At 38.4% G+C, this 15,282-nt stretch overlaps 1 protein-coding gene across 3 annotated transcripts in view; it reads right to left on the bottom strand.

Annotated features, from left to right (window-relative positions):
- Positions 1 to 15,282, bottom strand: part of LOC134536939 (ecdysone receptor) — a 556,968-nt gene that overhangs the window by 327,902 nt on the left and 213,784 nt on the right. The window lies entirely within an intron of this gene.

The following is a 15,282-nucleotide window of genomic DNA, read 5'->3' as shown; positions in this document are numbered from 1 at the left end:
ATGGTGGCATAAAGATGAGAATTCGAAATTTTTTCAAGAAATTGAAAAGTGTGTCTCGCAAGAAGGAAGACCGAATCATACTCAAGACAATGACGTCGTCAACGTTAGATCTCCTACAGTCGACGTACGTCTTTGTGATGGAGAATCAGTTCATCTTCAAAGTTCCTTTCTTGGAGGTTGCGACAAACAAAGACATTCAGGAATGGGTAAAAATCAACGAGAATGGAATTTTTGAAGGAAAAACAGAAGCAACTGCGACAAGCAAGCAATTTAAGAAAACTGCGTCGGATACCAAACCACCACAGAAAGAAGGAATGAGAGAACGGTCACAAGACTTAGACCTGTTCTTTTCTGCACAACTCTTGAACCGAGGTGATTCATACGCAAGTGCTCCTTCAGATGATACAAACTGCGTTTCGGGAAGAATAGCCGAGGTTGAGTTCACTGAACCAATATCAGAAGAATCCGAGTACTTGAGAACATCAGACGGATTAGCGGCGAAGACACCCAGTGATCATTTTCAGCTCACCCAACTAAATCACATTTTTGAGGTCAACTCTGTCACGAAGTGTAGTGAGTCCGTCACTGAAAATACAAATGATGTTGACCAAAGTAATGCCCGTTCTGTCAGAAACCATACACGACAGAGAAAGTTCATCACACGCTCAAGCTGCTGAAATACACGAGGGAAGTCAAATGGTTTCTACTTCACCCCACACGGATGCAGAAACATCTCTCGCAAAACTTCGTGACCCAAAAAAAAAGAGCAATAGATGATGTAGCGAATGTTTCAGACTGCATAGAGCTCAAGAGAAAACTCGTAATGAATCCTGACACTATTACTGGCATATTGGAAGATCACAAAGGAACTGTAGGAGAGCTACATGGGATTTCATTTTAATCCATTCATACCCAAATAAATAATTTATTTTCTACGACTTTCAAGGTCATGGAAGACTTCTTTCAAACGAGAAGGAATGTATATGAAGTGGAGAAATTAAAAAAAAAAAAAATTGTCACATAACACAAAAAAAAAAAATCCATCAGCTTGCGATTTTTAAAACCAATGTGATATGCACACACAAATTACTTCAATAAATCTTAATCAGTCAACAAGAGACTACAAAACTATGACAATGTTTTAAAAAAAATCACCATAGTTTATGCTTTCATCCAATAGCAAATGTTACTGATGGATTAACAGAGAATATTCCTCAAATTACACTGATGGAGGCAAGATACCGGAAAATATTAAATTCCTGCCATTCCCTTTCAAAACACATTCTAGATTCCATTTATGTAATACGCAGCATTTTGAAGAAAAAAAATGATGAAAATGCACTTCCCTAGTTCTTCAAATGCATCTAGGGTTAAATGTTTACTGCATCAATTAATAAATGGAGGTTTATTCAGACTTATTATCATATTGCTTTCAAACAACAGCTAAAGAAAATACCACAGATGCACAAAATACAGAATCAGTGAGCTCTCAGCGAAATTAAATCCCTTTCAAACTGATCGCACCATCTAAACAGAAATTTATTTAAGTAATAATCGTATAAAATGATATATACGGAATATGTCTTAAAATGAAATAAACAATTTTTTTTAGCATTTATTGGGTTCTTTTACTGATTTGTCTTGAAGAAACTAAAAACCTATTTTAACTGAGGATCTGTGCATGCTATAGTTTCTTTAATATGTTTTTGCATAAAAAATGTAAATGAAAACATTTAACTATGTACATGATTTTCAGTTAACCAAAAAATAACTATTTAAAAATAATACTATAGCAGACTGGGCCACTGCACTGAAACGTATTTAGTTCACAGAAAACTATTGGTTAAGTTTCGCGCAAGACTTCCGCCAGCCGAGAGGTTATTTTTAATGTTCCGCCCTCAAACCAGTATAAGTCAAGTATTTAAATTTTCCTCGTACTTAATGCTTTTATAAATCCTTTCACTTGCTTAATATGATTCAGACTTAATCAACTAGATTTAAACGTCATCAAGTCGCAAATTGGGGAAATCTTTCACGAGAAAATCTTTTATTAGTGTTTGATGGCGTGATTCCGAAAAACAAACAACAACTTATAGCAAGTGTGTGTGTTTTGTGCGCCCGCATGCATATATATATATATATATATATACACAGCAACAAATTTTATGAAGAAAACTAAATGCAATGCTCACATCACCCGTCAAACCTTTAGGACCATTACGAGATTCGTACTAACGTTCCTGTCCTTGAAAAATTGGTGTAAATTTTGTAATACATTTTTCCAACTTTTTTTTATGAAAACTTGCTTTTATAAAATAAAATTTTTAAATCTGTTTATAGTTTACAAGTTATATGATTTTACAGGTTTTAGAAAAGTAAAATTTCGGTGCATTTTATGTTACACAATAATTCTTTTGTATCTTAGTTTTAATTATTTTTTAATAACCACTTGCATTATATATATACCTAATTCAAATAAAAATTAAAAAAGAAAAATACATATAGCTTTTAAAACTATTTTTTTGAAATAAATGTTTTAAGAATAATTTTCCAATATAAAAACCACATATATATTTTTTCCATACAAAATAAGCCAGTGAAATGGAGTTTTCGGTGTCCGTTAGCTTTTTTCCGGCTCCAGAGAGCGCATCCAACCCCGTTTCACTGCTTGGGTTTGTAATATTTTACACTGTAATTTTTCCTATTTATTAAAAAAATAATAATTTTGAAAGACAAGGCAGGATCATTATACGGTGATTTGGATTGCCTTGCCGCAATTCCCGAAGGATGGGAAATTTTTATTTTTATTAAAAAAAATTCAGGATTCGTCCAGGAATCAATACCGAAGTTCTTTGACTCACCAGTCGGGAAAAAGGTGCTTACATGGCGACGAAGAACCGATTAAGCTGACTTTCCTTCCGAGATGAAAATGATCAAGCGGGAAGGAGGGGAACTAAAAAAAAAAAAATTGCCTTCTAAATTCGTCACGCAAGGTAGCACCGAGCGCGCCACTGCCAACCAAGCTCGTCCTGCGAGGTAGACACGTCTAGCGCGCGCACCAAACCGACTGCTCCCCCACCAGCGCACAGACCGAAGAGAGCTCGCAGCCGCTGACCTGCCCCAACCGGAGGTCACGTTGACCCCGCGCCGTCACAACACACCCGACTGAGGTCTTTTCTTAGCCTCCTCCCAGGCTTCAGAATGAGGTGGTGGTGGTGGTGGTTATGTGGTGGAGGGGGTGAGAGGGGTGGTAAGTGGGGGGGGGGAGAAGTGGGGAGACCTCTCTTAGCGGGGGAAGGATGCTGCCGCGGGTCCCTGCAGACACATCAGAGCCGGCGAAACATGTCTGCACGCTGTAATGTTATTTCTGCACGCCTTGGGAACTCCGCCCTTTTTTTTTCCCCTCCCGTCCTTTTCCCAACGCCTTCCGACAACCCATCCCCCACCTTTTTTTACAGTCCTTCATTCACGCGCCAAAACATTTCTGCAATAAAAGAGCCCGGCACAAGAGGGGGGGGGGAGGGGCGAGAAACGAGCTGAGAAAGAGAAGATAAGAACGGTAAAGAAGAGAGGAAAAAAAAAAGAATTAGAAATAAAACGTTAAAAAAAAATAAAATAAAAAAATCCCGTGAATGAACAAGGAACAGGGGTGGGAAGGGGAGGGGAGAGGACATTTCGCACACGTGTCCCCAGGGCGACCAACAAAGGCTGCTGGAGACGCAGTGGAAGCTATGCAGACTAGCGTTGAGTGTGGTTAGGATTTCTGCTAGCTTGGAAGGAGGGGGGGGGGGGGGGAGGTATTTTCGCGCGGCCTCGGCGCAAGAAGGACACACGCCGCGCATGCGCACTTCGCACGCCATCGGCGCGAGGCGTGGGAAAATAAGGCTCAAGCCCAGAGAGAGAGAGCAAGAGAGAGAGAGCAGTTAAAATTAAATCTTTACTGCCTCAAGGAGCTAATTCGGATTTCATAGCAATTTCCGAGAAGCATCGTAAACTTCCACGTCAAAAAAAAAAAACACTCATCCCTTCGCAAAAAAAAAAAAAGGTCACGAAATACCGCAAACGAGCTGCAGCCTTTCTCATAATTAAAAAATTAAAAAAAAAAATTGCGAGAAAATAAAATGATAATAAATGCAAGGGACCGCGAGAAACCATATGCTTGTGTACTCACGAAAATAAATTATTAATATTCCTAGAGGGAACACAGACCGCATTCACTTCACTTCGCGTTTACTTCGCGGTATGTGTACTTTGGATTTATTAAAATTTTAGGAAAAATTTAATAATGCGACTCTCCATCACAAATAAGTTTATAGTTGCTAACTAGCAAGAGAGGTAGAGTATCAGTTTGCAATGTGTGTACAGTAACAGAAGAGTAGAGTAATTGTTTGCAATGTAGGTAGAGTAATGGTTTGCAGTGTAGAGTAGTGGTTTGCAGAGTAATCGTTTGCAATGTGTCTACAGTAAAGGGGAAAGTAAACCCTTCGTAATATCTACACAATTCACAAATACCACACACAATAAACACGAATGTTTGTTTATTTGAAACTATTATCCAGATTATTTGTGATTTTAAATCTCAAATATCATTTCTGTTTTTGTAATATAATAGGGCCTACCCCATAAAAAAAACACTTTCTTAATACAGCTGTTTATTTAAAACTTACCCTTTGACTCTTCAGACAATATGCATGCCGTTTTGTCGTTCCTATTGAATTTATTTAAAATGACAACAGGAAACTACGCAAACCTGGGAAAGTATCAAATAACAAAACAAACATATCTTAACATGCACATAAAACAACCCCGAGTTTAACATCCTTATAGTCCAGTTGCCGGTAAAAGGGTTGTTTGACGTTGCCGTTGAGTCATGCCGTAGAGAAGTGGTGCCGAACCAAAGGCTTGCTCCTTCAAGGTTATGGCAGTAACCAGCCACTCTTACGGGAAATACCTACAAGACATATCAATAATGTGATTTAAAAAAAAATAGCAACGCAATCTCACAACAATAATTTAATTCGCAAATTAAACTTTTCAACTGGTGTTGATGTGAGCCGTGATTTTATGGGGCCTAATGCCCGGTCGCTCGTTCTAAGGCAAAAAGAAATTGGCAATAAAAAAACCAAGTGGAAAGTAAAATAACAACATACAAATTAGCATGCTGGATATTTAAATCTGCAGAGGTTGGCAGCCCCGGTCAGAGAGGAATTTTTCCTTCGGCGCCGGCCACTCTGTTCCAGTATCAAGGGTGAGAGACAGAAATAGAACCACGCCATCTTTGTTTCAACATTTTTTAAGTCGATACCAATTGTTTATTATTTATATTGTTAATTTACCTTTCGTTCTGGCTGAGCTCACACATTGAGATATGTAATTTAAACAAATAAAAATTGTAAATTTTCGTTAGTTCAAAATCTTAATTTCTCAGAAAGTTCTTCGCCGATTGCTTTGAAATTATGAAACAACGTTGCATTCGAGTACTTCCGTGTTTTTGTATGCATACATCACACCTGTGACAGGTAAAAATACAGATAGAAATATAAATAGGTAAAAACTTATACTTTTAATATTTTAATTGCTATAGAGTAACATATATAGGTATAAATAGGTGAGACATATAGAGATAGAAATGCATTTAGATTGAGATGCAGAAGAATAGAGAGAATAAGATGTAGAGAAATAGAGAGAATAAGATAGAGACAGAGATGCTTTGTGTATGTGTACCAAATTACAAAAAAAAAGGCATTGCAACGCATGCTGGGCATTAGCTAGTATTATAATTAAAAATTAATGTTTGTGTGTTCGTCTTCTATTTTGTACCTCTTATATGCGTTCGCTCATCATTCATACAATTCAGTTGAAACTTTGCACACTTCTTGACCTTCGAAACACACGAGGAAGGTCACTGTCTAGGTAAAATGTTTGGAAAACCCCCACCCCTTATTTCGAGAAATCCAACTCTTGGTGCAAAAATTTAATTAAATTTTTTAATGAAATTTCGCTAATGCATTGTTGATACCTAGAGGCAGGCAATTTTTCGCGAAAAGATATGAACATTTATTAGACTGCAACAAGGTATACCTACCCTACCCGCACCTGTGGTTTCTTCCTTGTGATTGGCGGCCGTCTGCGAGAGAAGTCGTTGCCTTATTTGGCAGAGCCAATCAGGACGCGTTTAATTCCGCACTGAATCACTGTGATTGGTGTTGTTACAATCGATATGTACCTGGGAAAAACTCACCCAATCACGAAACACAGACGATGGTACAGTGTTTTAACTCTCATCTAGTCTCGAAATCTTTTCGTGAAATCTGCATGTCCCTATTGATACCTTCTGCGTATTCATGGCAAAGGCTTTTGCAACGACAGTGGCGCACCCACGAGGAGGGGCTTGTATAATGAGCAGTGCGAGAGTGTCGTGCCAGTAGACTGCCGTAGCGAAGCCCGGGTGCATCTACTAGTTGAGTCTATGAAATAGTGTCTGTTAGCAGTATTATCACAGGTGCAGTCATTCCCAAAAATTAACTAAATACAAAATCACCCTGACAGCACAGTGCCAAAATATTTGTAGCGGCTAGTCACTACTAACTTTAAGCATTCCAGAAAATTCTCATACTGTGCTTTAGCGAATACAAATTTAAAAAAATTGGTTGTCTGTAAAGTCGGTTTACGGACGATAGTTTAACGTGACAACGTCATAACAAAACATTGATGAAATGATTGCATACTTTTATGAATAAAATTCAATCATTTTTATTGAATTATCACTATTTTGTATGGATACAAAGAAGGAGTGAAATGAAATCTACAATTTAATTGATAAATGTACTTTTATTTGCACTCATTAATTCAAATATGTTTATTACTTTAACGAAGAGATTATTTTTAACTATAACTTTTATACATGTTTGCTATTTAACTTCTTCCAATCTGTGTTCTTCTGTTAAGGATAGGACGATGATAGGAAAAAGTAGGAAAAGAATGGGAGTGTTTAAAGTTTAATGTGCCTCGAAAAAGTCAAATAGATGGTTGTTCCAATCGAGTGGAAGAGAGATAGATGCGGCGCAAGCGTACAATGAGCGTAACGGGACACAGCGTAACGGGACAATGTGCGTAACGGGATACTTTTTTGTGCGTGCAGCCGGCGTTCATCGATTTATTATACGTCACGTCAAAAAATAAATAATTGATAGCAAATTGTTAAACTTAAAAAAAAGTTGACATTAAGCTGGCGTCTTTCAGTTCCCATATTGTAATTTGTGTTAAATCAGTGCAACCAAGCATTAAGGGTTTTCTCTAACTATCACTGATCTACAGAGACCGGAAAAACTCGCGAATCATTTCGTGATAGGCTAGAATCCAAACACGTTCACCTTAATGATGCTTTAGTGATAGGACTACGGTTTAGTTGAAGGCCTCCCAGCCAATGAAAAGCAGTCGACAAAAGAAGTATCGAATCGCAATCATCCCAGTCAACAGGTGTCACGATTCAGTAGCCAATGAGCAGGCGTAATTTGCCCGAGTGCATAGAGGATCGTGGAGTCTATCCTAGAGGTCATTGAAACGACGAATGTTTCCGTTCCCAATAATTTAGACTTCCAGTTACGGAACTACGATGTGTTACTTATTTATTACGGAAACAGAGAAACAACAGCACGTACACACGAAAAAATTCTTTAGCTCAAGTAAGTCATTTTATAAGAAGGTCAAATCTTTTGTAAGATACCTCAAATAAATACAAATCCTGAAACTTATATATTTGCTTCATAAATATTAAGTTTTTCCTGAAACCAGAATGGCTTTTAATACTAATGGGCTGTTAAGTTTGTAACTGTATAGTAGTGATTTTTTTTTTTTTTTAGTTTAGTATTTGGCATAAATTTTATCTTTAGAAGCCACGATTATTTCGAGATTTCCTTGGGTGGCAAAGTAGACTTGATGATTGGACCGCAGTGCTCTACACGATCATAAGCCGGCTATAAACAAGGATAAGATGGATGTTACGCGTTGTTTTACTTCATTCACACACGTGATTACCGATGGGTAGGGACGGGAAAAATTCGCGGGTTCAATGACCTCTAGGATGAACTTTATAGTTCTACGTACACTCGGTCAAATCTCACCCTCTCATTGGCTGCTGTCTTGTGGAGGTGTCCCAACGTAGCGGCCCGTGATTCTACACAGCTTCGGTTGAGTGTTTCTCACCGGCCCAGAGTCGTCCAGGTGAGTTGTGAGCCAACAGCAGAGGCAGCACTGAGGTATAACTATTTGAATTTCAGGCTGTCGTGAAAATGAATCCGCGAATTTTTTCCGGTGTCTACCGATGGGCGTGCCTGATGTGAACTGGTGGCGCTGTTACGCTTCCGGTTGTCCGGCGTCGGAACCGCGAAACGGAAATCGTGAACTGTGTCGCCAGACGCGACGGACGCGACCTTCCCCACTACGGAAAGGGTTGGCGCACAGAAGGGAAACAGCCGGCCTACACACTCACGCACGCACGCACGCAGTTGGATATTACGACTTCCGGCGGTTACCAAGGCTGTACGCCTCAGTGACTCCCCCCCCCCCCCCCCTAGGGTTATGAGCCGACGATGAAGGGGGTAAGCAGGCGGCTGTGTGTGTAAGAGAGAGAAAGAGAATAAAAGAAGTAAAGAGACCGCAGCGCAGGGAGACTTGACTGGGAGCTGCCTGCCCAGACCACCCAAGCACTTTCCAGACTCTGGAGAACGAGTCACACGGTACACCCGAGGCCCGGTACACACGAACCAATCAATATCCTCTACTTTTCTGGACCCAAACAAAACGTTTTCTTTTATTTTTTTTATTTTACAAATAACTGGAGACAAGGAAATTTCTCAAGTTCGGTGACCTGTATGTAGGCGAGACGAAATAATCCTGTGTTTTTTTTTCTCGCGCCTTATTATTCAATTCGTCTTTGTCCCCCCCCCCCCTTTTCGGTTAACTGTTAAATAATTAGATTACCTGGCTAAAACAATTTCACTTTTATTACCAAAATTTGTAGTACTGAATGTTTATTCATACGAAAATGTTTTATAAACGGCAAATAAAAAAATGTTTTGCCAAGAGAAAATAAATTTTTTTTTTGCTATCATAATGCTGTAGTGATAAATTTTAAACAAATACAATAATACACATTATCTTCTTCTGCCACTTATCGGACTGGTGTGACGACAACAACGGGTGATTGTCGCACAAAAACCCTGAAGCTGTCTTGCATTGGTTTATAGGGTTTCTAGTGTATTTGACTATCCCACTGCATCAATGTGACGTCACTCTATGATTTCTTCGTGTTGTTTATATTTATAGATTATAGGTGTGGTTGAGTCGGAGAAATACATTGACGCCCAACGCCCAAATAGGGATGTCACAATTTTTTTACATACAAATATCGATATATCGGTCTTTCGAAATACAGTTTGAATGATATCGACGCCACTAAAATATTGGCTTGATAATATCGAGATATATATATATATATAATGTTATCGAAACATTTACACTTGATTTTATTATTATGAAATTAATATCTAAGTAGATATATGTAACATTTAGTCCTTGATATGTTTAAGTTTTTAGAATGAAACTAGTTAACAGCCTCGGCTTCGCAAGAATGCGATTTACTATTGTGGCGTCATTCATATTTAATAAGTACTTGTAGGTATAAAGTTCTCGTAACAGACTAGTGCTTTCATAAATTATATACATACTAACACGTACTGGCCATAAATAAAGAATATTCTTTGCAAAGAATGTTGACAGTCTTTAATTCTCATGAGACAGCACAAAAATATTTTGTTTAGAAGTCACACGCGTCAAGGCTACATATAGCTGTCCACCTGAAAAGCACCCAACGCTCGAATCTATTCCTGCAACATTGAATGTTTTAAACTGCTCTTTATTTATTGTCATCGGAAAGGACAGTTTTACTGGTAAGTGGAGCCGTTTAAATTGAAACGGTATCGCCACTGGTATAAATGGAATCCACAGAATGGAAAAAAAACTTCTCCAGTTCCACATAAGTAGAGGCAGATATTTTTCGCGAATAAATCTGAATGCTTAGACTGCAACAAGGTATACGCGCACCAGCGGTGATTGGCGGCCGTCTGCGAGAGAAGTCGTTGCCTTATTTGTTTGGGCCACTCAGGACGCATTTGCTTTTGCACTGAATAACTGTGATTGGTGTTGTAACACTCGATATGGACCTGAAAGAAACTCACCCGATCACGAAACACAGACGGTGCTACAGGTTTTTAACTTTCAGCTAGTCTCGGAATCTTTTCGCGAAATATACATTCCCCTACACATAAGGTCAGAATTGTGCACTAAATAAAAAAAATTGTTAATGCTTTTATTTGCATACGTGTACCATTGCATAATTCAGACGGATTAAAATTCCGTATTAAAATAACAGGACACCCTACTTGTAAAACCAGTTCGTGCGGGGGAGACTAATGTAAAAAAAAATATTCAAATGGATGTCGGTCAAAATAGGTTGCAAATAACTCATTATTTTTTATACCAAATAGTAAAAGATAAAAATTGTTGCTATGGGTCATCCTTAGAAGATAGACATGTGCTATCGTGGACCTTTATGTAAGCCGTTTTAAGACCCACAATAATTGTGTAGTACGTTAATTTGATGTCTCAGTCGTGTGCTAGTCAGCGTAAGTCACGTAAGCGCCCTTAGAGCGCTATTTTACGTCTTGTTAAAAAAAAAAAACGAGATTTCTCTAGTATATATGAATTAAATATGAATGTATTATACAATAAACCTTCCAGAAGATGTTCTCTAAATGATGGTGAAAACCAAATCAAAATCCATTGTGTTGTTTAAAAGAAGTTACCAGAGAGACCAAAATAGCGACTTTGTTTTATACAACTCAGAGAATAACATAAACAGTTTAGTATTTTACTTGAAAAAAATCAAGCACATAAAAATAGTAAAATGAAAGTTAAATTAGGACTAATTTCCACAATTTTTTTCTCCCAAGATTAGTATCGTTGCCTATTTTAGAGTGTTTATACTGTAAGGGTGTAGAATTTTGTTTTCACAATTCACAATTTCGTTGGGGGGGGGGGGGGAGAAGTAGGATGCATTATTTTATTTAGTTCAATATTATCGGGACAAAATAATTGTGTTAAAAATATTGTAATTGAAATATCGGTGATTAGGCTACACAGGAGATATCCGTATCTCTGATATGTCGATATATCGTTGAAATCCTTTACGTCCAAGTAGCCGGAACGACTGACACCCGGAAACTGTTTCGGAACGCCGTAAAAAAAAATCCGCTTCGAATATCACTTTTCTCTCGCTTCCTTGGCCGGTTATGACTTCGTTATTGGCAGCCTCCCTTCGTCTTTTTTTTTCCCCTTTCGGGCGTTTGCTTTTTACGGGCGGTCCAGGAAACAAAAAAAAAACGCGTAAAAACAACCCACCTTTCCTTTTCCCTCTCGTCCTTCGCTGGCCGGTCCGCAGGACCTTTCGAAAATGGCCGGCTGTTTCATATGCCACGTTTCAACTTCGAGTATCAGGGGATGCCATATACAGCCTGGAGACGTTTCATGGCCGTCCTCAAGAATCACAATCTCGAAATACAACGAAAACTTACAAGGACATCGTATAAAGGAGGAGGAACGAGAGGCCGAAAGACGTCATACTGGTTTCCACAGTTTTTTTTTTTTTTTAAGGATACAACATATGTCTATATTTAAATATTGAAAACGTCGCCTTCTTTAAGATGGCAGTGTCCTAAATTATTTTGTTTTTGATATTTCATGTTTTTGCACATGATTTCAATAAATAAATCATAACATAACATATTTAATTGTATATAAAGGTTGTTTTTAGTAAACAAGTAATATGTTAATGGTTTTTAAGAACATTTTTTCTTTCTTTCAGTCCTAGTTCATATGTAGCCTACGAGTTAAGACTTGTTTTATTTTTAGTGTATCATTCATAAATTAATATAAATTAGGTTTTTCACAAACCATATGTAGGATAAAGAGTTTACGCTTCCACCAACATTGTTTGACCATTGTTTGTTCATCATGGGGGTAAAATGGGGGGAGGGGATGTATCACAACGAAGAAATGGGCTATCGGTAGAGACCGGAAAAAATCGCGAATTCATCTCGCGGTAGGCTAAAATTCAAATACATTTACATTTTAGCTGCTTTTGCTGTTGGCTCGCTGTTCATCTGGACGACTACGGACCAATGAAAAAACCTCAATCAAAGAAGTACCGCATCACTGGCAATCACTGGCAAACTAGCCGAGACGACTCACAGGTCAGCAGCCAATGAACTGGCGTTTTTTGTCCGAGTGTACAGAGGACTGTGTGGTCTATCCTAAAGATCGTTGAAACCGCGAATTTTTCCAGTCCCTAGCTATCGGTAGAGACCTGTAAAATTCGCGATTTAAAATCCCTAAAGGATAGACTCCATGATCCTCTATGCACTCGTGCAAATTACGTCATCTGCTGATTGGTTACCGACTCGTAACACCTGTTGACTGGAATGATCGTGATTTGCTAATTCTTCTGTTAAATATTTTTCATTGGCCCAGAGTCCTTCATATAAACTGTGGCCTAATCACTGAAGCAAACTAATGTCAAAAGTATTTGGACTCTATCCTATCGCGAAATGAATCCGTGAATTTTACAGGTCCCTAGCTATCGGGCTTGCCAAAATGGTCGCTGCACTGCGTATGTTCGCTCGAGTAAGGCCGTATCCAGCTTAAAACGTCAGGTGGTGGAGTAGGGGGTTGGGGTTTTTTTTACGCGATAACGTCTTATAAATCGATGAACGCCGGCTGCGCGCACGAAAAATCATGGCTCATTGTCACGTTCCGCCTGAGCCGAGCGTGCAAGAACCGGCCAACCACCGTGCGAGAAAATCTTCTATAATATCAAACAGGTTAAGGCGGGCTTTTTATCTAATTGTTAGAGACCTGCAAAATTCGCAGTTTCGATGGCCTTCAGGATAGACTGCACATTCTCCTGTACACTGGGCAAATAACGCAAGTTCATTGGTAGTTGAATTGTAAGTCGTCTCAGCTGGTTTGTCTGTGATTCGATCCTTCTTTGCTTGAGGGTTTATAATTGGTTGAGATTCGCCAAGATGAACAGTAAGCCATTAGCAAAATTATCTAAGAGGTATATGTGTTTGAATTCTAGCCTATCACCGAATGAATCCGCGAATTTTGCAGGTCTCTACTAATTGTTCGTGATTATATTTAAACAAATTATTTAAATTAAATTTTCAATAACTGTAAATAATATTTAAAAATTAAAAAGTATGCAATTTTTCATCAATGTTTTGTTATGACGTTATCACGTAAAATTATCGTCCGTAAACCGACTTTGCAGACAACCCCATTTTACATTTTCCGGAATACAATCTCTTTCATGTGGGAGGAGTGTCTGCAGCAGCGGTTCCTAAAAGGTGTCCCGTGCAACCCTGGGGTCACGTGGTCCCAAGAGTCCATTGTACAAATACAAGAGCCCACGGCACCCCAGAACACAAAAGACGATTCTGAGCGAACGGCTACATCCACCAACGATTAGTAAACATGAACTACTAGGGCACCACACTTTAATTTTTTTTTGTAAATGGAACAGAAATAAGAAATATTCAGATTTTTGTTGAATGTAAATTTACGTAAAATAAACCGTATTACTACAAAATCGTTCCCTGAATAGCTTTCCAGTATTAACTGCGCACAAAAATAAAATAAAAATTTAAAGTCAAATTATTGAGTATTCGATTATCCTTCCCATGGTTCAAAAAAATAATGCTTGCATGAAATATCAAAGGAATCATAAAATAATGTGCTAATTTTTGTGATAAATACTCAGTATTATCTCCAAAAAAAAGTATTTCATATATGCTATATGTAGAGACCGGAAAAATTCGCGAATTCATCTCGCGATAGGCTAAAATACAAATAGTTATACCTCAGTGCTGCCTCTGCTATCGGCTCAAACTCACCTGGGTGACTCTGGGCCAATGAGAAACACCCGACCAAAGCTGTATCGAATCACAGGCTGCTACGTTGGGACGTCTCACAAGACAGCAGCTAATGAGTGGGCGACATTTGACCGAGTGTACGTAGAACTATGCAGTTCATCCTGCAGGTCTTTGAACCCGCGAATTTTTCCGGTCCCTAGCTATATGCAAAAATAACCATAAACAAATATTACATTAAAAATATACATACATAATAGTACACAGAGACATTCACAAAAATAAGACAACAGAAACATAAAACATAATACAACAAACACATGACAAGACAACAAAGTCCTAAACAAAGGAAACAAAAATATTAACATTATAAATTTTAAATTAATTCTAATGAATAACAATAGTAAAATATTTGCATAAGATATTTATATTAAATTCATAATAAATTGAGTTAAAAATTTATTTCATTGAGATTATTGAATTTATAAATGCAATAATGATTGATTAAAATAATTATCATTTATAGGTAAAGTAAAATTATAATACGATTAATTATAAGTAAAACGTTGAAATTATCAATTTTTAATTAATTATAGGTAATAAAGAACAATAAAATATTCACACGAAACAGTTACTTAGCTGCACAAAAAATAAGAGCTCATTCACTGAGATTATTGACTTTAGAAACGGGTCCAAAAATCTTTTAAAACAAACGTTGCAATTTTTAGCGCAACGTTTGGACAGCTCAATTATTACGAGCCAGCAAGGGTCTGCAGGGAGAGAGCGAGCATTATCAAGAAGGAGGGGGGGGGGTGGAGGGAGGAGCCCTATTTTACGCGGACGGCCATCTCATGAATAATTCATCAGCACGGCGTCCTTTATGGAAGCTGGCAGCGCCTGGAGGTACTGAGCAGCGCGCGTCTGTCAAATAAGCGCAGGCGTGTGTGTGTGCGTGCGTGTGTGTGTGTGAGTTTTGGGAAGGGGGGGGGTTTGGGGGGGGGACTTTGAGGGTGGGTCGCGAGGCAAGTAAACTCCAGTTCCGTCAGTAAACGGACGTTATGATTAGTAGGGGCAGGCATTTTTCACGAATAAATCTGAGCGCCTATTAGACTGCAACAAAGTATACCCGTACCAGCGGTCTCTTACTTGTGATTGGCTACCGTCTGCGAGAGAAGTCGTTGCCATATTTGACCGAGCCACTCAGGATGCGTTTGCTTCCGCACTGAATTACTGTGATTGGTTATGAATCGATCGACATAAATCGAAGGAAAAAAAAACTCACCTAATCACGAAA

The sequence above is a fragment of the Bacillus rossius genome, chromosome 11 (genome assembly GCF_032445375.1).
Source record: "Bacillus rossius redtenbacheri isolate Brsri chromosome 11, Brsri_v3, whole genome shotgun sequence".
Lineage (NCBI taxonomy): Eukaryota > Metazoa > Arthropoda > Insecta > Phasmatodea > Bacillidae > Bacillus > Bacillus rossius.
Note: the sequence above shows the minus strand (reverse complement) of the source record. Positions and strands in the feature narration are given on the sequence as shown.